The following is a 26,234-nucleotide window of genomic DNA, read 5'->3' on the forward strand; positions in this document are numbered from 1 at the left end:
TATCTCGAGAAGCGCGTAATTTATCGACTCAAACTCCTAATTGGCTGCGTTGTACGTCACGTCGTTAGGGGGGTTGCGCACAACTAATTCCTCCGGTCTAACTTCGATGCGACGCACTCGAGAGCTACCTACGTACGTACCCGAACTGGTAGCTTCAACCATGGTGCGAACGTATACCCCTTAGAGAGGCTAATCCTTCCCAGCCACCTCTTGCCTCCTATTTCTCTTCAACCGGTATATAAACGGCTCGAGTGAGCACAAACTTCCTGTATTGTCATTTCCAGGCTAGTTGGTGACTCACTTCGTTAAAACCTATAATCATTGCCCAACAGAGAAAAATAATGAGGCAGCTTTCTTTATTTTTTTACGAGAAATTTATGAAGGGAATCAATTTTTCAAGAGTACAAGCTATTAAAAACGAAAACTGCACTTGGTGCTCGTCAAATCGGAGGTAGATTCGTGTGAACACACGTGGCACTGGTACGGCGCGTAACCACTCTCGTAAAGCAATCGCTTCATGTCTCTTTCATGAGGCAACGCCGTAATAGGTTCGACGTGAGACAAAAGTGGAAAAGAACGGCACGTTTACATCGACGTTGTTTACCCCCACCGTTAGCTCTCTCTATTCTCTTTCCTTCCTTCCTTCCGACTCACTTCTTTCTGTACGTTCCAAGACGAAGAGGAACGATGCTTGTCGTAGCTGTGGAATAAAGTTCCACCGTTGTTTCTTCCGGGTGAGTACGCCGCGTCGTTAGAAAGACGTCCAACTGTCTGGAAGAAGACAACGACGAAGACGAAGACGACTGGAAGGAGGAGAAAGAAGCGGAAATAGGAGAGAAGAGCGATGACGAAAGAGAAAGACGAAGAAAAAGAAAAGAAGAGAAGGGGGGGAGGAGGACGATGGTATGCAGTATTCGCGCTTGATGTCGTGGGGATCGTGCTTACGAGTCTTCAACCACGTTTTGATCAGCCCAAAGAAGAAAGCAGGACAACGAGAGTCGAAAGCATGGCGAGGTGAGGTAAGGTGAATCGAGGTGAAGCTGTGGAGCGAATCGCCATGGCAACGGCTTCGCCACGGATTCCATTTACCTATCGCTATGGAAACGTGGGAGGGGGGAGCAGGGAGGGGGCGCGTTTAGAGCCATAGAACGAGCGAGAGAGAGAGAGAGGGGGGAGGGAGGGAGGGAGGGAGGGAGAGAGAGAGAAGGGAGGGAAAAGCATCGAAGGGAGACAGAGCGAGGAGATGGAAGAGGAAAATCTGGACGAGAGCGCGAGAGATAGAGAGACTGATGGTGGATGAGGGTAGGAAAAGAGAGCGAGGGGTGGACAGGACTGCCAAGGTAGGGGACGAAGTGGTCGTCAGAGACGATAACACACCAACAGATATATCGATCATCTATCTAGGCAGCTGTTGTACACGTCATTCTATACCTTGGAGCCACCTCCTGGCATGTAGCTTTGCAAATCACATATATGTACACGTGTTCGCATCTTTCTACGTTTCCTTCTTACGTATATTTTTTTGATGCGTAACATCAGAGGACTTTTGCGATTTACGTTCAGAAATAACGATAGTAGTCCGATTACAAACAAAGAATGGCCATGATGAAAGGCATAATAATATATCCTTCGAAAAAGAAGAGTTGTAAAGTACAGCTTACCAGTCTCTAATTTTCAATGTTATTTCAAAGAATAAAGTGGAAAGCAATTAGATGCGAGGACGCGTATTACCATCGCTAATTTTAAACCTGCCCTAAGCGGCTCCCACGATAGTCGCTACGAGTTCCTGTCATCCCGTGCGAACGTGACCCCCTGTGATGTGCCTTTGCATTAATCGTCGCTAAATTATCTAAGGTTCGAGCTTGCTAAATACAAGTATTTGTTGTGATATATCATATAATGTACTGTTAATTAATATTATTGATAATATGTATAAACGAGGGAAAAGATTTTGAAGACGTCTGTCAATGAAACCTTTGCTAACTTTAACTATTGACGAATCAACAAAGCGATGACGTGTACTTATGAAAGCTAAGATTGACAATGTCAATAACGATTTTAGGATCAGTCGAACGATCATTTATCTACTATCAGTTGACATTTATAGCTGACCTAGCATGCTCGTGACACGGACACAATGCATGTAGAATATGAGCATTTTCCTGCTACAATTGGAACGTTTCTCACGTTACAACCCTGTCACGTTGGTCACGTGTATGTGGTAAATGCAATACGTGCTGCTACATACTTCACCATTTTGTTATTATTTGCAAGAGCGAACTGAAGTTAATGCAAAGTTATCCTTAATAACGATTGACACAAGACCAATCATAATTTATATCTTTATTCATCTTACAAGTTGTTAATTTTATACTTATATATTTATTTATGTATTTTTTTATCATATTTGTATTATGTCTTTATATAATATGATTATATGTATACCTTACGTGGCATAGAAAATATTCAATTTTTTAATTGATGTCTCTTTTAACAATAGAAAATGTGTAATCGAGTAATTATCGTCGCGCGGAAACCTCCTTCAAAGCAGCTGCCCCTAGGCAAAGGTAAAAAATCAAATTTCGATCGGTGTGTATTGGAAACGCAAGCCTGTGTCAATATACAACGATCTTCCTGGCATTTTCTATCGGACCAATACTTTGTTCCTCTTTTACTTTCACGGTACGAATGGAACCAGTTCTATGCGGAGACGTAAGCGGATTGTGATGGAATTGAAGTTGGTCCAGCTCAATGCTTTGAACTTGCTCAGTGCGAGTGAGAAAGAGAGACAGAGAGAGAAAGAGAAAGAGAAAGAGAGAGAGAGAGAGAGAAAGAGAGAAAGCGAGTAGAGGAGAAAGAGAGAGACTGTGCCTACGAATTATACCGGACTGACTGCTCTACCCTTTTGGTGAACCTTTTAACCCTTTAATTGCTATCGTCGCCATTCGTCGTCGACGGCAATACTGAACCTCTTCAAAGTAAACCACGCGATCACCGTCGACGAAACGATTTCACACGCACAGATTAATTGCTGCGACGCGGAGAATAGAATGAAAAGAAGAAAAAAAAAAAAAGGAAAAAGAAGAACAAAAAAGAACAAAGGAAACATAAAAGAATTACTTTGAATATCGGAAATTCGTCAAGCCAGTAACTATTACTTCTATAGATATATTGCACTTAAAGGAAAGAAAAGAAAAAAAAAAAAAAAAAAAAAAAAAAAACTTCTTTAATCGATATTCTGACTAACTGAAAATCGGTCATTTTACTCATAAATTGCCCGCACAGATAATGATTACTTCAACAAATTACATGCAATCGTGAATGATTGGAAAACACTTCAATCGCCGTTCAAATTTTAACATTGTTTTTGTGTGTTTCACTAGTAAACGGAGACAACGGGAAGAAGGGACAGCAGAAAGCGTAATTAATTACTACACACGTTCGAATAATGCGATCGTCGGTCTGCGGTCTTCCTTTCTCCACTTACATCTGGTTAAATCGCAATTACTCAGAAAGCCTCTAGCAGGATTGGCCGGCAAAGGTCGATGAAAGGGGCTGGCTGACAAGAACGCGCGTAACGAAAAGATAAGATCGTTTTTGTTTTCGTTAAGAGATTAATTTCAAGGTAATAGTAAATGTAAATTCAATCCTAGAACCATCTCCCTCCATCTACTGACACAAAAGGGTAGTTATCCACGTGATTAAAGATTGTGCGTTCGACCAAATCGAATAACGAGAATAAAAGTAGAAAAAGAATAAAAAGTTTCTAAGTCCTTCTTCCATTTTTTAAATCTTCCATCCTTCTCGTTACTCGCTTTATCCTACAAGCAATTTTTCCATCCTCAATTCATTGCCCACTCTGCACTTTTCATCATGAAAGGGAAAAGAACGAAACTGCAAAGTGGAGAAAGTGGGAGGGGGAAGAGCGCGAACGAGAAAAAGCGTGAGAGAATGGAAGGAAGGCAGTCCTTTTTATAATTGCAAAGCGTTCATCGTTCCGGCGAGGACTTTTGAAGCGTGAGATCAAGGCAATCGGATGGGGAGAATAAATGCGAATAAATCTCTCGCTGTCCATGACACTGAGGGCTGTTTTATCTTTCACGAAGTAAAAGTGTTCGGAGAGGAAAATGTTAATAGTGTACAGTAGCACTAAGATAAATTAAACCAAGAAATATCCATTCGAGTTCGTGTAATTAAATAACTTTAAATCGATACACTTTACGCAAGCACTAATAATTTCGTAATATCTTTAACAGTAGATTGTGTTTATAAAATGAAAATTATTAATTGATATTTTATTATTATTTTGTTAGTGTATTATTTGTTTCAGCTCGTTTGCCAGCTTTCTTTCGATTAATTTTTCGAGACATTTATTTGAATTGTTTATCAATTGTTCGCTTTTCTAATTCATCGCGGTATCCCCATCGAATAAATAAACTAATATACAGTTAGCGTGTTAGTGCGCGCTGATATTTATAATCCCTTCGAGATTTTAAAAATGCGTAAATTCGAATCGGTCGACCGAAGGTAACATTTGTCACGCGAACGGAAGTTTTGGTCATCGTTAACCGGCGAACATTCGACAAGAGCAACCCTCCGTATCCCGATAGGCGGCAGCATTTCTGAGAGTGGTGAGGGCGCGACTATGACCACGGTAGCTTTCAATGGTACATGATGTGGCGCCACCCCTTAGAGAACCTTTGAACCCACTTTTACGAAGATTGCAAAATTAATGTTAAAGCGCCACCAAAATGCAAAATCGTATCCTTTTGGAATACTTCTTGAAATGAGAAAGAAATATATATATATATATATATATATATATATTTCTTTTTTTTTTCGAGCATTTAGCTAAAAAATGAAAAATTTTGTTTTATATACTTTCGCTGAAATCATTTTAGTTAAATTTGTTTCTACCATGGATTAAAATCGTGCAACCAGCATTTTATTACTAGTAATATTTCATTAATAAACCGTTCATAAAATCTACAAAATTAATAATAAGAGCTATCGAAGTTAACATCTTTGTCGACGGAGATCGAGAACGAAAGGAAGATATTTCCTGGTTCAAGGACGCAAGCAACGTCCAACCGAGCTGAGTATCCTTGAAACAACCCCTTCGTTGTTAGATGGCTCTTCCTAGAGAGGGCGACACGTGCCTCGTAGTCAGACCGATCGATCGCGAAGATTACTTTTGCCGGCGCCGTAGTACTTCCCTTAAACTAAATCTGGCGTCGTATCTTCGAAATCCACCGTTAAGAATGCTTTCAAATGATTTTACAGCCTGTCGCGTCGAAGTGACAATTAAACCTGATCACGTACGCGATGATCTCACGATCGACAATGGGCAAAAGTGCAAATAATACCTAAGCCATAATCGGGAGTTTTAATTTTATAAAAATGAATTCCGCGAACGCAAGCACTTTTTCCCCCATTTTTCTTTTCTCCAATCAGCTGTGAATACTTGCCATTGCACGTCCCGTATTACACAATTATAACGTGTACATTGAGAAAATTATGCGAATAACGAGCCAGGAGCGAGCTTACTGCTACATTAAAATCGCTACTTTAGAATTCGTCGGACAAACCGACGAGATTGGCAGGTACGAAAATATTGAAGGGCGATGAACTCTGATAATCGGATCACTGGTTATCTCGTTTAGAAGATGATTTCGTATCTCTTATTACTTTTTAACGCTTGTCGTGAAATCCAACGAACAGTAAAAATATTAACAATAATTTCGACTTTGCCCCTGGACAAAGATTAATTTGAAAAAAAAATCATGAGAAATATAATGATATTTCTCAAGAATAATTTTTATTATCGTTCCTTCGAGATATTGCAGAGACGAGCTGATATCGGGAGATATACCAACGCACTTGGTCGAAGTAGATAGCGTTATCGACGTTGTTCCGTCCACCGAAAAGCATTATTCGTCACATTGGACGGAAGTTAAGGTCAGTCGTAAAATGTAGATCGCAGATCACGATAACGTCGCCCTAACCAACCCTTTTCCCCTACAATTTCCTCCTTCCCCGTCATCGCGGACTCACCGCTTCTCCTTCTCCCACTCTCACTTTCTCTCCCCCGCCATTTCTCGTTACCAGTATTCCTTCGCCTTATATCCGTAGTAACGACAGATACGCCGACGCCTAAGTGTCGTTTACATTTACGAGCGTGAACGAAAAGGAGAGATATCGACCGAGAAAATGAATCTGAAAAGTGCACCGGGAGGAGCGCACTGGCTATCGCTTGACCCTCTCTCATTCCCTTTTACTCTTTTCTTTCGCTTTTTCGCTCTTCCGAGATCCCTCCCTTTCAAGCATATACTCATAGTATACCAACGACTAGTGAGAATCGTCCAGGCCCTCGTCTCGCTCGTAAGTTCGTTCTTTGCCCGAGGGAATTGAACCGGACCCCTCGATAAGTGCTCGATTCCATTCTCGTCCTCTTCGGAACAGTTACATGGATTACATTCAGCGTGAGACGATAATTTTCATCGAAAAGCGAATTTTCCTGTCCGTGATCCCACTTTATTCTTCCATTTTTTAATGCCTTATTCGCAACCTTAAATCATCGTTAGTGCGATTTTTTCCAGGCAAACCAAAATCTTGATCGATGGATAAAAGTTATTTTCCATTAAGGTATTCAAAAAATTCTTTAACGCAATCCAAAGAATATCTATCGAATTATGGCGCAACTTTACATTCTGAAGATGATTTTTTTTCTTTAACGTCATAACAATTACCGATCTCTCGATCTTCAGATGTCTTTTCCCATGCAACCATACAGTGCACACAAACGCGTAAGCACGCTCGCGTATGATGGTCGCTCTACACAATTCCTTTCTCCTTGATCCCCTTCCATTTAGTTCTCATCCATTTTTTACTCGGATCGGCGACACCCCGGGTTCGCAGCTGCACTTCACCTCGGAGAACAATCTCTGCATATTTGAAATCTATCTGTGACTCTGTGCTAGGTATGCTTCAAATGCGTATGCGTATGAGCTACCATGGACCTGTATAAACATAAAAGTTTGGATGATGTTACATACGGCTGTGTGTGGCTTAATACATGTCGATATCGATCTATATCTGCGTGTGGACGTAACTGCAGACTCTCTTATGATTATCGTGTTTAATATTATATATATATATATATACACATATGTACATTTTGAAGTGTTTCCTAAGAATTATAAGGTAGAAGGAAAGAGCGAGAGAAGTAGCAAAGGGAAGAGAAAGAAAGAAAGGTCCTTAGATTTAAAGCAGCAACACGACGGCAACGCCGACTATTTCTGTCGTTTTGACTGGTGAAATTTTCAAGAGGCCATCATTGATTTTACTCCTCTCGCGCTCCGAGCGCCGCCCTCTCTCTCTCTCTCTCTCTCTCTCTCTCTCTCTCTCTCTCTCTCTCTCTCTCTCTCGCACGTTTGCTCTCGGCGCTTCGTCGCGCGCCCTTCTACGACTATCCCTCGCATCGATCACCCGTACTGTCCACGCAAAATAACGATTAGCTCGAAAGCGCAACATGTACATCATCAGAAGTGCGTGCGCGCGTGTGTCGAACTGTACAACTTTCGTGGAGGTATTGCGCATACTGTAAGGCCAAAAGAAAGATATAGAAGGAGCTTTCAAGGATGGAGAAGCGAAAGGAATGGATTTCTGGCGAGTGGTGTACGAATTTGCTGAGGTATCTCACTGAATGCAAAGTTGAAGAGCACTCGAATGCCCTTCGATATCCTCTTTCTCTTCTACCTCGGGTTTACCTTCCTTTGCGAAAAGTAACTGTTGATACGCAGGCGAGAACATTTTACGTTGGATCCGTTCCAAGTCCCAATCAATTATATATGTAATTTTGGCCACATCTAATACAGATATTATCTATACAAATACCTTATATCCCAATACGACGGAAACGCGAAAAACAATGTTCGAATCCATACGTACTTTCAACTAACAAAACAAAGTTTAAATAAACTCTTAGATTTATTTCACAGAAGAATTAATTTTATTCTCGACAAAACGAAAAATTCGTCGGATCACGACATAACGAGCTCTTCTGTTGGTTCAGAAAAAAACACTACATCCGTGACCAACAGTGGTTGCTCCAGCCGGAAGAGAGAAGGGGACATGAAGTTAAATATTTAAAATCTTTGAGATATAAGGGTGCGTGCATAGGCGTCACGTTATCGGTAAAAGACGTCGAAACCCCAGGTGCATCGTACGTGTTTACGAGTCTCCGAACGGCCCAACTTTGGAGCCTCGAGCGGAGGCCACCGGCAACTTTGAAGGTTGTTTTGTCGGATATATCACTGGAATGTACCAGGTGTTCGACTGCCCTCTCCTTCGACTTTCAAGGTAGGAATATCTTTCAGACTTTTAACTTCTTCCTACCGTCCCTTTTTCTAGCACAGTCAGATGGTTTGTTCTTATGATTTTGTGAATTATCACAACGCGGACCGTATTACGATAAATATGTCCAAGAGTTAATAATGTTGATAGCATGTTGAATAAAACATGATGAAAATACTTTTATTTGAAGAGAATACTTTCTTGAACTTTGTCTTCCTCGTTCAAAAAATATATTGATGTCTACTCTCCTAGGGTACCATCAACGACTTTGCGTCGAAGATCGAAGACGTTGACCTTTTCCGAACACGGTGCTTCGTCTTGTCCCAGAACTATAGCATCCCCTTGGATGTCGTTGAAAGTGCGCAAAGGGATCTTCAACGAGGCAAGATCTTCGAAAAGATGAGAAGGAAGAGAGGATGGAAAGAGGGAATAAAGGAAGGTAGGCAGAAAGGAAGGAAGAAAGGAAGAAAAGAAGAAAGGAAGGAAGGAAGGAAGGAAGGAAGGAAGAATAGTGTGGACACAGCAGTGTCCTCGTGGGGATAGGAGAGGGCAAGCAAGGCTTTTGCCACTTGGCACGTGGGTAGAGCAGTTACTTTAATTCTTTATAAGCAAGACACCGTTATCGAGTTAGCTCGAGCCGGAAGGAGAAAAAGAAAGCTTTCAGCCTGCGGTGTGATAAAGAAAGATCGGATAAGCTGTTGCTGGGAGAACGATGTTCTTATACATAAAAAAAGAAAGAAAAAAAAAAAAAGAAAGAACGAAAAAAAAGAAAGAAAAAAAGAAAAAAGAAAAAGAAAAGAGAAAAAAAAAAGAAAGAACAGTCAAGAACGATGCCACACCGAGATTTTCTGAATGTCCCGTAAATATATTTTTTATGACATCTGTTCTTTACGATTCTTGGGGGTCATCATCCACGTTAACGTTCGAAAAAGAAAGAGGAAATGAAAGACTACAAAGGGTAGTTATACCAAGTTACTCATATTTTATATCAGTTTTCATATTGATCAGTCGTATAGCAAAATCGTAAAGGTTTTAGTATGTATAACGATTTAACTCCATTTCAAAATTTAACGAGTAAACAGATTTGGAAAAAAGGAAAGAACCTAACAAAATTCAAGTTACTATTTCGGACAAGAACATGCTTTGTAGTTTATTAAATGATACGGAGAGAAGAGAACGATAGTAAGACAACTAGCCGTTGCTCCTTGTATTCTCGAAACTCCGTAGCATACACCTTTGTACTTTCTGAAAACGAAGAACAAGAGAATAGTTTGGTAGCTACTAGGAAGACCGAGTGATTTATCTGAAGTCGTGTTTCGTAACAACCGCCTTAGATTAACCGAATTACCGGATCTCCGTGTCCGGTAGCTAACAGACATACATACATACATACATACATACATACACACACACACACACACACACACACACAGAGAGAGAGAGAGATAGGGGAGAGAGAAGGAAGCGAAAGAGAAGGAGATGGAAACGTAGAAAGGCAGCTGCTGGTGTAGTCGCAGCAGCGACGGTAGCAACCCACAGCCACCATTACTGACGACGCAGGCCGACTACAAGGTAGGTTTGTCATTGTGCGCTCAGTGTTTAATTAGAGGCTGTATCGACCAGGACGAAAAGGATAGATACTGTAGACGGGGATATGCGGCGGAGGGATATGGAAGGAAGGTAGGTGGATACGTCTCTAGATGGGCCCCGCACCTGCAATTACCCAATCGCGTCACGGTAATGGATTACCGATTGGAGAGAAGCAGAGGATCTGGTTCCGTGTTCGATTCAGTCGCTGACCTCGAGGACGAGGACCAGTTTAAGGGTAGGAGGGTAGACAAGAAGTCGTCACAGTACCGAGTATAGGATTGAGTACCGGGCATTACGGGAGACTCGCTACGGGGCCAATTTACCTCGCCAATCTATGCCTCGTAATTGGGAATTTTATAATATTTTTGGAAGCGAGCCAGTCTCTCTCACCCGACGAAGACTAACCGACCAGCAACGAAGGATGAAGGACGAAGGGCAGAGGTAGAAAGGGAACGGGTTATAACGGGGGACGCGGAGGAGGGCCAGCAACCTCTGGGGAAGATGGATATCCTCTTTTTGAGGGCCCCACAGGAACGACGCTCGCCACCGAATGAAAAATGCACACGGCTAAAATTCACCGCCGCAAAAAGGGTGCAAGCGATTTGGAAGCATACCAAATTGTAATCGTCGGAAATCGACGATTAATTTATCACGGAAGTAGCCCCGTCCTCCTCGAACTCCTCCTCAACTTCTCTGAATCCCTTTCCACACCACCCATCTACGATAGAACTCTTTAGCTACCATCGACTCTTACTCTCTTTTCATTCCCTTGCCATTCCCTTCTTCGAGCATCGTTAACGTATGATTCAATGGGAAACTACCACGTTTCGTACTCTCTAGATCGTTCATGCGAATTTTCAACAATACTATCGCAGGTAGCTACAAGCACACATATAACTTATATAACTGTGATCAAGTTACAAATAACTTTGAAACTTTTCGGTCTACTTCATTGAACTACGATTCCAATTGGCCGTTTCTCGTAGAGGAGTTATAATGTACCCCCTTTAAAACACAAAGATAACATTTCTTTGGACTAATGATTGTCAAGTTGAATTGGTATAACTAATGAACTGGCCAATTTTATTTATTCCTGTCGTTACAGTTCAAAGTCAACCACTTACGAGGACGATTATTATTTTCGATCACGAATATCCTTCTCACAGAATACTATGTACTCTCTTATTCTCCTGGAATCGTGGAGACGATAAAGGACTTAGAGTCTCGGTATGATAATCGTGAGACGGTTAGCGTGCTGGCGCAGCTGCTAGTTGCGAAAGTGTTCTACCCACTTCTCCGACGCCATCGAAAGCGGCACGTGAAACGGCCGGCTTCGCTCGAGGCAACTTTATATTCAAAGCGCAAGCGGACGTCTTTGAAAATGCAATCGCAAAATACAATACCCTGCATTACCTATATCCCGTCCCAGAAAAGAGATATCGTAAAAGATGATGTTATACATTATGCGGCGCGAGGCTCCGAACTCTCTCCCTCTTCTCCCCTTCCCTTCTCTCTTTCTTTTTCCTTCTCTTTATCTCTTCCCCACCTCCAGTCCCCGATCGGTCGCCGTATGTGCCTCGTTCATCCTCCCTTTCACCCGCCTACTACCCTTCTCAACCTCCCTCTTACCCAAGCCAAAACGTCCGTAGCACCGTCCACCGCCAATACGTTAATAAAATTCGAGAGCTGAAAGGGGCGCGCTATGGATATACGTACTTCACCTACGATATTGAAGTATCCCCAAGGAAAATCCTATTCCACTTTTTCCGCCTCCCACCCCACAGTAACCGGACGGTTCTTCGGATGCGCCTGAAGATACGTGAAAAATCGTTCCCGGACTTTTATTATTTATTACTGGCACCGTTTGTCCGAGGTAAGGTTGCGAATTTATAATAATATGGAAGAAAACAACATTTTTTTAAATAATTTTTTCCCAATTAAACAATAATATATCCGTTGAAGATTAACTTATTATTACGAACTGGTCAACATTTTATGCGTTCATTCACGTGATAATTAATTGTACTTCGACAGAGTTATTTGTTAAATTTACAGTACGAAACAATATTTCTAAGTGTTTTTATATAACGTATAAAATGTATATTGGAATTGGTACAGAACTACTTACTGGTACAGAAGCTCAAAACTTGTCACATATAGAATACGGAAGAAGAGAACACTGACAACAGTGAGAACTTAAGTGGTTCAGCTTTGCGAAAGGAGAAACACGCTGGTTTAGTGGTTTACATTAACGGTCTTGACTCGACGGAAGTGGAACGTATTTCACCGGGAATTGCTGTCTGCGTTGCCCATCGAGTAAGAAATAAAGCTCTTGCATCGGATATGTATTCAAATGTTTCCCGCTCAATTACAAGGCAGTAACATTTTCATGCATCCCCTTAAACAAACTGTTATATCAAGTGAAACGTTATAACAAGATAATCCTTCAGGAGCACATAAGATTTTTTTCAAATAAAAAAATTAATGGCATCTTTCTTTCTCAAATGCCTGTTTTTAACTCATAAATTCAGATGAAAGAACGAAGCTCCATGTCGTAAAAAGCATTTCACGAGCATTCGTTATCGCGATGTAAGAATAGTACGGCTAGTCGCGGATAAGGTCGACGCACAATGAAGTGGGTCGTCGGAGTTAATGGAGGAGTGGATGAAAAGTAGAAGAAAAGGTGAAAAAGACAAGGATGATAGAGGAAGGGCCAAGGGTGCAGCGCAGTTACGGGGCGATCAGGATACAGAAGAGGTCTGCGGCACCCGCGGCTACTCTGCTTTCTGTCTGAGCTTCATCCGGGAAGCTTTGCATGGAAATGCTGCCGTTGAATTACCCACCACCGTTAACTTCAGCACAATGCTCGTCACATTATGTTGCATCAGAAAGTACCCAACGCCAGAGATTCTGGTCTTCAGCGTCGTCGCAGCATCCCTTTCTTTCTCTCTCTCTCTCTCTCTCTCTCTCTCTCTTTTTAATTCATTGTCTCTTCGCATATCTGCTCTTTTTCTTATTCCAAGACTCCCTCTCTCCTTGGGAATTCAGTGCAAAATTAATGTGTTCGTTCCCCTTTACAAAGTATATATCACAAAAGTTTTTTCGAATCGTCATTTATTTATATATGGGTACCATAGTTTTGTAATATTTTATGATATGGATATTTTAAAGCAAGAACAGTATATATCTACTTCATGGTCAGATGAGGAACGCGTCAAATAATCGAGATTTATCTCGAGCAAAATATCTTGAATCGTCATATAAAATTTACAGCGTATGCATGCATATGCCAGTGATCAATTCCTAAGCTTCTTTCGCGTTGTTCCCCTCTTCTCTTTTTTATCCGCGAGCAAATCTTGTAAAAAGTATTTCTACCATCTGCGTAACCACGAAACAAAATGCTATCGCGCTCGACTCTTTTACAATTGCTCTCTATGCAAGCGCGGCAGATGCTGCGCTACGTGGCTTCTGTTGCATAGAACTTCGTCTCGAAGTTACGTTCAGTCGAAACAAGAGAAGGAGAAAGAGGATGAGGATGAGAGGAGAAGTAAAAGCGAGAAGATCAATAAGTTTCTCCTACGAGAGATGTACTTTTAATCGCAAACACGTCAACTCCTTAATTACAAAAACTTCCCCAATTTCCAGGTTATAAGAACACTCGTTTCAACTAATTTATAACAAAAGCCTGACCACGAATATTGCTGGCCTTATGCGAGGAAAGTAATATCAACTGATGCCGAAAGCACATAAAGAGTTATATAATCAAAGTGCAAAAGGAGACTTGCGTAGAAAAGAAGAAATCCTTACCGATCGAAAAAAGAGAATTAGAAGAAAGAAATGAAAAGCATGGAAGAGAGCCTTCGATCTATTTTGCGAGAAGATGACCAAACGAAGATTTTTTCCTCTTTCCGAGGAATACGACGATGGCGAAAAGAACGACACAATAGCAATTTCGCGAGAACGAGAGTATCGCTCGCACGTGTCACGTAGTAAGGAAGAATGGTGGAAGATAGCGGGGAGAGAATCGTCCAGGAATAACAGCGATTACTTACAAGAAACGTGCGACTTGATACAAGGAGCTTTCCTAACTCCCTTACTTCTCTCTTCCTCTTTCACCTTCACCTTCTCCGATAGCTCGTCTTAACCGCCGTGGGCGCACAGGGTTCGCAGAGTTAATTGCGAAGCTTTGTCAGAGTCTAGGTGATACATGCAAGGATACTTCCCTTACGGTGAGGGATGTCGCTGAGGGTCGATAACGCCGTCTCGGGATGAAACTGTCGTGCCTGCTGACGTATATTTAAATGGGTCAACCGTATGAAGCGCGTACGAAACGCTTCATCTTCCTAGACGAAATTTCGTGAACTTTATCTCTGTTTCTCTTGCTTTCTTTTAGTAAATAGGACGATAGGTTCTACTATCGATCCAAAGACATGACAATGTGGACTTAAGTTCTTATCTTTAAGATAATAAACAGTTTTATAATCGTTGAGTAGATCTCTTATGAATTATCACACATAGAATTAGCATTTCCTTAATCTTGCGAGATTCTTATAACTCGATGTATTCGTTTTACCTAAATACAGAGACGTAATTAGGAAAATTGAGTTAAGAGTTTTAGTCTGGTCTCTTGGAAAAATACTTCGACGAAGAATATTTTACACTTTCGTGCAAGCGAACGCTTTCGTAGGTGTACCATCTTACGCGAAAGAAAATTCTAGCAAAAGGGGGAGAGTTTATTCTTGACTTTCGCAAGTTAATCAGTGCTCTTTTGCAAGAATTACAAGCCCGACCACAAGCGGCAGCCTGGATCTTAGGTAACTCGCACAATGGGACATAAATTTACATAGGACACGTATACCAAGTAACAACTAACAACTAAGACGCTACTCGGAGCTTGGTGAACTACCTTCCTTCTCTCACTCTGTCTGTCTATCTTTCTCTTCTGAATGAGAGAGCGAGTAAGAAAAGGAGAGAACGGCTCTAGAATCGAGGATGCCTCTCCGCGCGTGCATATGTATCCATTATGCAAATTTCGAGCCCATTATAATAAGCGAAGCCCTTGGCGTGCCTCAGGGACCGCGTATACAACTGCCAACATTACTTCAACATGGTCCAAGAGGACAAATTCAATTACCCAGACTATAAGTTTGTGACCGAATCAACCTATCGAGACGCTTTTACTTTTCCGAACGTAACTTTCGTCAAACTTGAGAAAGAGAGAGAGAGAGCGAGAGAGAGAGAGATAGTCGTGATTCAAAAAAAAATATCGCAAACACGGTATTTTACAACAGTGTTAATTCTTACCGGCAGGAGAAATCAGAGAGACAAAGTTTCGAACAATAAGGTGAAGCTTGGTCGTATGATTCGATGTTTAGTTGTATCTAGGAAAGTTTATAGAGTTTGCAAGTGATTGAATTGTCACTGGCAGCAGGAACCTTCGGGTCATCCTACAAAAGTCCTTTCTCAAATCTCCAATACCTAAGTACTCCGTGTCCAAGTATAAGCACTCTTACCCGTATTTCCCCTTCATGTCTTTATAACTTTATATTTTCTTTCACTTTACCTACACCTCCAAATGCTTTATAATATTGTCCGCTTTTTTATCCCTCTAATTACTTTGCTTGCTTTATCTTAGGTGCAAATAGAAAACTCTGTAAGAAAAAACGAATATTCGGCATATTTCTGAAAGACTTTTTTTATAAGCACACTACTGCAAATGACGTTTCAATGATCGAATTTCAGGAAAGCTTAGTGAAAGCCATTATTACATCTCTCTATCTCTGGTTTTCCCTTCCTCCATAAATTTCTCTTGCGTTTGCTTTCTCTTTGGGTGTGCCGCTATTTTAGTCGGGCGTACTAAAGAACTCGGCGGTCGGAGAACAAGGGGACGAATGGAATCGCGAGGGCAGATGGGCGCGGGGATCGAAGCTATATAGCGACAAATACTCTGTTCTGGTCGGCTTGCGATCCGCCTACTCCCAATAAAAAGAAACAAAAAGTCATTGTTGGCCATTCTGTGGGTGGCGGGCAGGCCGGGTGATCCATCAGGGCTTGGACGGAAAAGGCTTGAGGGCAACAGGGGATAGAATAGACCGAAGCTCGCTTGCCTGACTGCCTGCCTGCCTGCCTGCCTGCCTGCCTGCCCGCCCGCCTGCCTGCCTACCTACCTACTCGCTTCGCTGGATGGGGTTGAGTAATTAACCAGGCTTGCCTACCCTGGCCATTCCTCCTCTCGTTTCTACTACGACCTGACTGTTTGCATTGCAACCTTATGTACCGTCGAATCACCGTTGAAACGTCACTGTACGAATAGTGACCCATACGCCCGTGAACGATCCTGTGACAAAATTCCATACATTTCTAAAGTGATCGTTTCAAAAAGTAAAGAACCTTGCTTCTTTTTAGAGTGGAGGTATAATATTATGGAATTGATTCGTTTTAAATTATTATTTTTTTCCTGGATATCTTAAGTAATTTGTCAACGTCAATATTCGATTAAAAAGTAGAAAGACGTTTTTATTCCCTAGGAAGAACGACGATGAAATTCCCAGGAAATATCGGTGGACCGCCAATAAACGTATAGCGAGGATATCTATCAAAAGGATCAGGCAAGAAATGGATTTTCGAACGTATTTAGTATGGTTAACGTATAAACGACGCGTGTAGGTACTATACGCGCAATATATTCTCACTGAATGGTATAAACGAGTTACAAGGCAATTATTTTATATGAGAATTTGGTAGCGCGTTTACATCGAACACGAAGCAAGGACTGGCCCATCTGTCATTTTACGTTCGACTGCGGCGTACATATGTATATATCCCATTGCGTGATATGGCGCAATACCTACGTGTATTTTAGAAAGTCTAATTAATTTATATAACGACGTTGGAGGTGACTCGATAGGACAGTCGATACACGGAAATCGACTGTGTCGATGTACGTGAACGCGAATTCGATCCTTCATCGGAAGCACTAATGTCAAATTACTACCGCGGACCGTCGTTAATCACAGAGAGTAGGCGGTTCACCCTTTTCCCTACACCAGCCACTCATGCTTGGCAGCCCACGCCACGGTGTTAGCCCAAAGTTATCTGTGTAGTCCTGACCATTAAATTCAATTTACATATAAATTTGAATTATTCTATCGGTGGCTCGCTCGATCGTGATTGTACATGATCATAATAACGATAGCGTCTCCACTGATCCCCGGATGCAGAGGAGACTCGTCTGCTAACTCTTTGTAGTCTTTTTTTTGTAACGTAACGAATAAAAATTATTAGTTTATCACATTTGTGCCTTAGTTAGTTTCTTTCGGTGAGAAATAGTTTTTCGTGTGTTTGAATATATCAAGAAAATACATTTTTAAAAATCAACAAACCGTTTCATTTTAAATCCTTTCAAGTAAGAAAAATAAAGGGACTCAAAAAAGTGATTACACCAAGCAGTGTTTTGACGGATAGCTCTAACACTCGTTCGGATATCTCGTAGCTTTTTCTTTCAAGCCGAAGACAGTCCATTATCTCGTAGTAGAAGCGTTTGTCGTTATCAGCGCGAAAGATGGGACATTGTTGAAAGCTGGAAATCATTGTGAGATGACATAGTCAACGACGAGGTGGAAAGGCAAGTTCGGTGACGGGAGGAGGTCCGGGACGAAGAAATGAAGAGCACTCTACTCTACTCTACGAGGTGTGAAGGTTGCGGAGGCGTAAAGTAGGTTGGGAGCACAGTAGCGGCTTCGTAGATCCGCGTACTGGAAAGCAAGGAGTTGCTGGTAGATCTGTTGAAGTTGTCGGTAGTAGTTCTGCTGATGATGGTGGCAACGACGTTGGTTGGCGATGGCGAATACGTCGAGGGTGAAGGTGCCGGTGATGGATTGTCTTCCGCGTGTAAATATTTCACACTACACTCATCACAATTTTCGTTCCACTCGACGTTTCGCAGCGTCATAACTACGCGCCAGCTCTCGAGGTCGGACATACCCGTCTCTCTTTCTCTTCCTCTTTCTCCTCGTTTTTCTTTCCCTCCATCCACTCCCACCTCCCCCTACCTCCTTTCTTCTTCTTCTCCGTCGGCAAACACTTAACTCTGTATTTGGTGCATTTACTTTAGCCCCATCTCGTCCACTGCACTAGTCCATTTCTTTTCCTTGAAGAAAGCATAATAAACTCGAAACTTGTATTTATTATCCTTTATGGTAATAGGCACAAATATATTTGTGTGCGATGGTTCAATGGATTTCCCCTTCTTTTTTTTTTTTTCTATTTATGTAACCTAAGCATGAAGAATAAAATCGCATGTATTGTACACTAATGAAATGTGAACTACTGTTAGAAAAGTAACCGGAAGACGATAGTGAATTTTCTTGGTTGCATAGCGGATAAATAAAACGATGATTAATTTATTTGGAAAATCGATGAATACAGAGTAGAAAGGAAGATCCAAAATTCATTTGTGGATCTAACAAATTGACTCTAAGCAGCGTGGATGGCGGCCCTATGATCGAATGACATCGTATTCCAAGTATCAGCTCTTTTGCAACGTGGCTCCGTTCCAACTCGCCTCTTTCCCTCTCGTATTCCATCCTTCTTCCCAGCTTTTCCTCCATTTTTAATCTTACTCTCTTTTCTTTAATCCATCAATGCTACCATGAAAGGCATGCGAAAGATACGAAGAAATCTAATACCAAAATGGATTTAGCTATTGCACAATACGACCAGAGAAAAAGTAAGTACGACGAGTAGGCATGGGTGTTGACGGAAAAGAGATGGCGAGAGTAGGGGGGGGGGAGGGCGGGGGGGGGGGGGAGAAGGAAGGGAAAGAGAGAGGATGGCAGATCCAGTTAAAGCCATCATCTATGTAGTCTTCAACTCGTTCGCCAACAACGAATCACAATATGATTTCAAATGTAACTCGCTCTGTTGCTTTGACGATAACGAACGAAATATCCAAATAGGTGAAAACGCGGAAAATATGAAATGCATATTGCAGAATTTGTAATTATGCGTGGGTGAACGAACCGCAAAATTAAAGTGGAATATAGGTTTTCTTTTTTCTTCTTTTTTTTTTTCTTTTTTTCCATATCGTCTTTTGCAAAAAATATTAATTACATTGCCTTTCATTAAAACGTTAAAGGAAACGTCAAATCGATCGTTGCACAAGTTCTACAATTAAAACGTGATTGAGGACAAAATAAAATAGTTAATAATATAATACACGCTGGAAGGTTTGAGAAACGTAACCGTAACGCAAATTCGAACAGATTTGTAATTTAAAGAATGGAAGACTATTTGGTGCTCTATATTGCTGAGAATCTGATCAATTATTTTCCACGTTAAGATCACATTGACGAGTTTCGTACGGAATAATATCGTTGGTGCATGTATGTACGTACATGCATATCCAAGTTTCTCCGACTCTCACTCTCGACGTTCGTTTAAAGCGATCAAATGGGTTTTGCGGACGGATTCGAACGTAGGCGCGCGTGAATGAGGTTTGCAGTGCGCTTGACAGGTGACAAGAGAACAAACAAGGAATGTTGAAAAGAACGGTATAACGGAAACGACCGCGCTGGGAAAGGGAAAGAAAATTTTCGAGAATCGAGATTGCTGTGGGAGTGGGAGGAAAAGAGAAGGAGGAGAAAAAAAAGAAAGAGAAACTGTTCCCCTTTGATATACCGTCGGAAAGCCGTCTTTCGCGGACGTGCAGACACGCTGTTTACATTTACACCCATCTTTCGGTCTCGATGGGGGTTTGAGGATGTCGCGTGCGAATGGCATACAGTGAGTAAGGATGAGAAGAGGAGCGAGGGTCGGTGGGAAAAGAGGACGAGGAGACGAGAGGACGTCGCGCCTAGCCATAGGGCGGAGAACAGAGGGATACATCCAGACACCGAAATTTTCGCTCCGATGCTTTCAACAATAACGCATCGTACATCTTCTAGGGAGCGACGAGCAATATTTCAAGGGACTACGGAATAGGTATATAGGATTATACGTACGCTTCCACACATACACTTATTCCAATATGTGGTTTAAGTGGTGGAAGTGCCTTTTCGTAGGGTCACACGGATCATAGAGTAACTGCGGAGAGAAAGGTGAGCTTGCTTCGAAACAAGGACGGACAATTGTTCATTTCATTTTAAATACAGCGTACAATTTTTTACAACGCAAAGTGTTTTACTTTTAGTAAGAGTATAAGATTTAGAAAACGAGATTACCGAGGATACCTATGATTCGATGTTTTAAAGGTAGCAAAGTACGACAGACGTAATCGCAAAACGACTTTAAGCGTGGAAGCATCAGCCGATGGGAGTAAGAGGGAAGGATAGACGGGATTATTGGAGATTACTTCTGAACTCCGTTCGATTGTCAATACTTGTCCCCGTTTTACAGTGACGCCGCGATAACCCTTAATAAATGTCTCCCGTCCGAAAAAGCTACGTTCGTAGAGGGAGGGCCAAAGAAACGCGAAACGGAGGGATCAGCGAGGAGATATATTGTGCCGCGTAAATCCTCAATAAACCGTTCACAAACCGGCCAATAAAACGAAAAGAGCGTAGTGTCACGTCGTGACAATTATCGTTGCTTCGAACGACGTCACGAAAGCGTTTCGCTTGATCTATACTGGAGGAAGTTTCGTCTGTTCAACTCGTTTCAACTTATAATTCGTCCAGATCTAAAACGTCTTTGTAATTTCTATTCGTTTGTGACGCCAATAAACGATGATTTTGGAGAAATGAGACCGCGGGTAGTTTCCAAAAATTCTCGAAAATCTTTTAGTCGCAATAGCACGATAAGGAAGTATGCGTGTGTAGTAGCAACAAGGGTAAGCATTATCGCTCACGTTGGTAAAGAAGCGGAACCGGTAAATTTATATCGCCGGCGAATGCAAAAAGGTTATATTAGCTTTTTACGCGCGGATAGGTAATGTCTTGCGCCACCTCTCGTCGTTAATCTTTGGAGTTTCGTGAGGATAGAGGGCAGACAGGCGGGGGCGAGGCCGGCAGTATACGTCGGCACGCGACGAACCCGCCTATCTGACCCATGTTTCAGTCTGCGCTCACGTTTCTTTGTTTCTTTTCGTCTCTCCACTGCAAAAAAGAGGGAAAGCGTTACGATAAAGCTTCTAAATAATCGCTGCTGGACTTTCCACCCTCCACAGCTAATACGACTCTGCCTTCTGCTACTGCAAATTGTGGGTCGTCGACCGGTATGACATAATCGCCGAAAGACGATCGAGAAAAAAATTATTCCAAGTACTCAAGATGACTCGAGATACTCAAGAAGAAGTCAAGATTGTTTGTTTATTTCGATTTCTCTTCGAATTTAAAGGGATGTAAGAGAAGAGAAGGACAAATTTGAGGATTTGCTCGATTTATATTGATGTAGGAACGAAGGGACAGGAAAGGAGGGACTCTTGGTGAAGCGCTGGTTAAGTGCTTTTAACGACAAAAAAAAAGCGAGGCATCCCACCGGCGTAAAAGCTCATGATGTTATCGACGAAGGTTGCGCAGCGCGAAGGCGGAAAGGTGAGCATGAATATGCAACTAGCCGCAGCCGTTAAACGCCTCCATTACCCACGTTGCTTCTTGATGAATCTGCTGGCATCTGCCATTGTACACTAGCTTGCACCCTCTAATACATCGAGCTCTCTTTCTATTCCTCCTCGACCTCTCTTGTTCTCTTTCTAAGAATCGGTCTGTTAGGTACGGTCTGATGCGCGCTAGAGCAATTTTAATTAGAAAACACTAGAAAAGTTATATTCAATGAGAAATAAGAAAAATATTTTTACAATGGTAGCACTGCCTATCACGAGGTATTTTTAATACGTGACCGACAAAGGTAACAGAACCAAATTTGATCTCGTAACGGATCGTCACGTAGGAGAGAAATAAATGAAATGTTGGATGAGGCGCACTCGCGAGTGCATCTCGTGGATTTCGCGAGAGGCGATAACGCGAAACGAGCGGCACGTTCTGCGGATACATGCTGCAGCATCTGCGTATACATCAAGCTCCGAGAACAGGACACGAGGACGAGTTTGGATTTTCAACTGGAATTTGTAAATTTAACCTCGTGCATGCGTGTTGATGGCGAATCGAAAGCCGTCGCCACGTCGCACTGCCACGGTGGTCTTGCATAAACACGTAATGTCATCCGCATCAGGCGCGAGAAAGAGCTCCTGGTGGTAAATATGGTGGCCGAAGGTGATCGCGTACCTACAATAGCCAACTACAAACCCGTTTGTTCCCATTAACTATTGAAGTTGGCCCGATCTCGATAGATGGGCGCGACGTGACTGTCCTACAAGCCGAATTCTAGGAAATCCATGAAATATTTAAACGCATTATTGATTCCCACCGTGGTCCAAAAGAGTGCTTATCCTCGTAAATTCATTTAGTCGTTAAATTTGCCGATTGTACGACACACGAGATAGCCATGCCATCTGCTTCGTGTCGAATTATTATTCATTTAATATTATTCCTTTTGTCAATATAATTTGCTTTGAGTTTACGTACGTTCGTCGCTTTGAGGATAGCGCCAACGAGATATGTTATTAAAAAAAAAACGACATACTTAAATTTCTTTTGTATTTCACAAAAAAATGATGTATTATCAATGAAAAACAAAATATCCTCACTTTTATGAGAAGCGTTTATCATATCACTCGATGTCTTATTTTTTCCTCTGGCATATTTCCTCTGCCCATTTTTATCTCATTCACTTACGCCCTTATATTTCTTACTACCTCAGTCGCGACAAGAAAAAGCTTGAGCGCGTTCTACGCTCGAAAGCGCGGTATTTATTGCGTGCCTGCTAGCGTGTTCCCTATCGCCGTATCTATTAGCGTCGAACAAATGCAGTCTACCTTGCTACTTCTACTGTTACTCCCACTGACTACTACCCCGTGTATTTAACCGGCACTTTTAACTATGCACTATAGTCTACTTATACGTATGCGAAGTTACCTAGAAGCTACCACAGCCATCTCCTTACTTACTTCGTAACTGTAGATCATGAATTAAGAAAAGAAAACGGCCACAAGAACAAAACGAATCACTCTCAGCCATTTTTCTTCCTTCTTTCCCGCCAGTAATAGCTACCAAAAAATTTCACCGAGATCGCCGTCGTTTCTGGGGGAAAAAATATATTGGGACACTGTTCTCGTAAAAAGATGGGGAGCCTTCCGTGTACGATGTTGCTTCGACGTTACTCATGATTTTTGCAGGCTCGTAAGACGAAGTCGTAACGCGAGAACCTCGTTGACGGACATCGTAAATTTTCCTTGTGGAAGTATACGTACAGGGCCTATTCCGCGTTCTGTCTAGTCTACGTATCGATCAACTCGTTTTCTCTCTTCTCTACTCGTTTCACCCTCGTTGCTGTCCATCCCCTTCTATTAACCTCCTCCCTCTAGGCACCCCTCTCTCTCCTCTCTCCCTCTCCCCCCCCCCTCTCTCTCTCTCTCTCTCTCTTTTAAGCCGCTCATGATTGACGTTTCATAACTCGGTTGTGTCGGTTGATACGACATGCGAGGAGTCGTCCTGCGTAACTCAGATGGACGACGATGAAGGGTGCGAGCATAGAGATCGATACGATCTACGTATATATTCCTTCGTGATTTTCAGCGTATACTCTTCCGTGCCATTTATTTTCGTGACAGTCGCGATACTCCAAAGAGTCGGGCCTTTATTAGGGAAGCGAAGTGAATGGAAACATCATCGTTACGCGCGTGATTTACGATCTTCCCAGGAAAGAGGGAAGCCCTATGCGTGCATTCGAAGGAACGACGAAATCCGTTCGTGGTTCGGCCGACAACTGGAAATCATCGATTGAGGAGACTTTACGAAAATTATTATTCCAAAAGCAATGAGTAGAGAAAGAAGGTCTAATTAGTATTACTACATTTGCATCTGAGTAAAATTAAACGAATTAAAAGATGATCCATTATCTTACTTGATCTCATGAAAGAAGAAAATCGACAGAAAGATTTCTTCTGAGATGTTATATGCTCGGTGGTGGCTTTTTATCTTCTTTTCCATCGGGTTTGTAAAAATCATCAGACCGCTTCGGGCACTCTCGCACACAACGTCGATAACGTGAAAGAGACGGGAAGAGAACGGAAGAGTTACGTCACAGAAGAGACGTAGGAAAAGGCTTGATCTTTCTGGTCAAGCCCCGGAGCTTGCTAGCGGCTCTTAAAAGAGCTCTTTAGCCGGTGTCGTACTTTTTCCATCCCTCACTGGTCCCATTCATGAGCGGTGTCACCTACGAAGTCGACCTTTCCCTGCCTCGTTGCTCCATCGTAGAACGAAGACGAGTAACACAGGCCTTTACTACTTTCATCACTTTTTATCGTCACTCGTTTGAAGAGCTCGTACGTCCATTTTTTAATTCGCTCTGGATCGTCTAATGCGGTCTTCGTCGCCGTGCTAGCTCGCTCGCTCACAAGAGACCGTATTAAGCTCGTAATTCTTGTAAAGTGAAATCTGAGAGAGAGAGAGAGAGAGAGAGAGAGAGTAGAGCCGGTTTCTTTTGAAAGATGAAGACCTCCAGTCGTCGTGGATATGTGTACTTTACTTACCGCTAGAGAAAGATTCTTGGATTGTTCATATAATGTTCTCGCACGTCGACTGTGTCAATTTTCTTTGTTACATTTCTTTGTTACCGTAAAATACGTAATAGTAAACGTAAAGTACGCATATAATAAACAATAGTTTATAAACTGGTTAAAGGTGATCGATTCGAGGAAGATTATCAAAAATTCAAAAAATATCGTACTAGGAAAGTACCGTTACTTCGGATTTTCACGAACGCTCTCGTATTCGCAAAATCCCGTATATCTTTCAAGGCAATGTGCTAGGATGTAGTCGCAACGGACACCTATATTTCACGACGTCGCGGAATGCAGAAAAGTAAACTGGTATTGGCTTCCAGACAGCGAAGGGGTAGAAAGAATGGTAGTTTCTCGAAGTGCTGCTTCAATGCCTCCAGCGTGTAACGACAAGTTAACGTATGTTCACCGAGGACAGAGAGCGTTGAAGCTGTCTCTCCCGGTGGGTATCGTCGATCCATCCACGACGACAATATAAGTCGAAACGAACTCGAATGCCGGTGATAAGAGACACGGTAAAATAAGAATAGGACTCGTAGCATTCCAATGGGTGGATAGACTAAAACTTTGGTAGACTCAGCAGTTGCTTATGTATAATGCGACTAGAATCGATAAAGAAAAGTACATTTCACGAACGCGCTTTCTAAATGAATTTATAAATAATTTACATCATTTCGATCCATCTAAGATATTTAACGTATCTAACAAAGACATACATTCTAGAATCTCTGTTCTACTTATTAAACGAACGCGTTCAAACTACCCTCGAAGGTGGCCCCATCATCGCTCAGGTTTAAGCCTCGCGTAAGCGACGACCTTATTAGACAAGGCTGATTTGTACCCTCCGGCAAATGCTCGGAATTTCCATATGCCTCGGGAATTCACCTCTGCAACAGCAACGTCTTTCCGCTTTGCGACTCTGCAGAAATCTCCGTGCATGCGATCATGTGTATGCGTCTCCACGTTGTCTTGAAAACCTTCTTATGTACGAATTCTACTCGACGTCTATCACAAAAGTCGTAGTTAAATTTATTACTTCAATAATCGAAAATTATCCAATACTTATGGAAAGTTTAAAAATTAAATACTTATAGCCAAAACTTATAGTTTGCAATAATGTTCTCTCTATTTGTTTGCATTGTTATAAAAATGTTGAGAAAATACGTTTCTGTGTGCGCCTAAATTGAAAAAGAATAAATTATTAAAATAATTGAATTTAATCTTTCATCGGAAAAGGGAAGGATACTAACACGATTTCCGGCACAAAGCTCGTTCTAACTCATCGTGTGCGGTTTGTGGGAAACGCGTGACGCTTCGCTGTGCATTCCGATCGAATCAAATATTCACATTATCGGCGTTGCGGTGACAAGCTACACTTCATTATTTTCTCGCGGTAAACACGCACGAGAGCACCATTCAATCGGTTCACACTCGACGGATACAGATGAACGCGTGCGTTCACGCGAGTCCAAGTTCTACCAAATTTCTGGAATATATATATATACGCAAGTAGGATCTACTAGATATGAATAGAAAAGACTCCATAAGGTGGAGTGAGAGATTTATCCTTCGAATGGATAAATGGGTAGAAATAGAGAAAAAAAAAGAAAAAAAAGAAAAAAAAGAAAAAAAAAGAGAATGAAGATAATTGAGTGCATTAGACAAATGTTGG

General features: G+C 41.9%; 1 protein-coding gene and 2 long non-coding RNA genes across 15 annotated transcripts in view; 2 read left to right on the forward strand and 1 right to left on the reverse strand.

The window, feature by feature from the left end:
• LOC124953301 (CUGBP Elav-like family member 4) overlaps nucleotides 1-26,234 on the reverse strand; it is a 518,014-nt gene that overhangs the window by 277,160 nt on the left and 214,620 nt on the right. The gene's annotated exons all lie outside the window — the stretch shown is intronic.
• On the forward strand, nucleotides 1,213-4,171 carry LOC124953311. The gene is made up of 3 exons (XR_007102199.1): nucleotides 1,213-2,567; nucleotides 2,699-3,147; nucleotides 3,384-4,171. It is a non-coding gene; the product is annotated as an uncharacterized LOC124953311 (long non-coding RNA).
• On the forward strand, nucleotides 6,923-14,453 carry LOC124953309. Its single transcript, XR_007102195.1, has 3 exons — nucleotides 6,923-7,693; nucleotides 8,075-8,361; nucleotides 8,608-14,453. It is a non-coding gene; the product is annotated as an uncharacterized LOC124953309 (long non-coding RNA).

The sequence above is a fragment of the Vespa velutina genome, chromosome 12 (assembly GCF_912470025.1).
Source record: "Vespa velutina chromosome 12, iVesVel2.1, whole genome shotgun sequence".
NCBI lineage: Eukaryota > Metazoa > Arthropoda > Insecta > Hymenoptera > Vespidae > Vespa > Vespa velutina.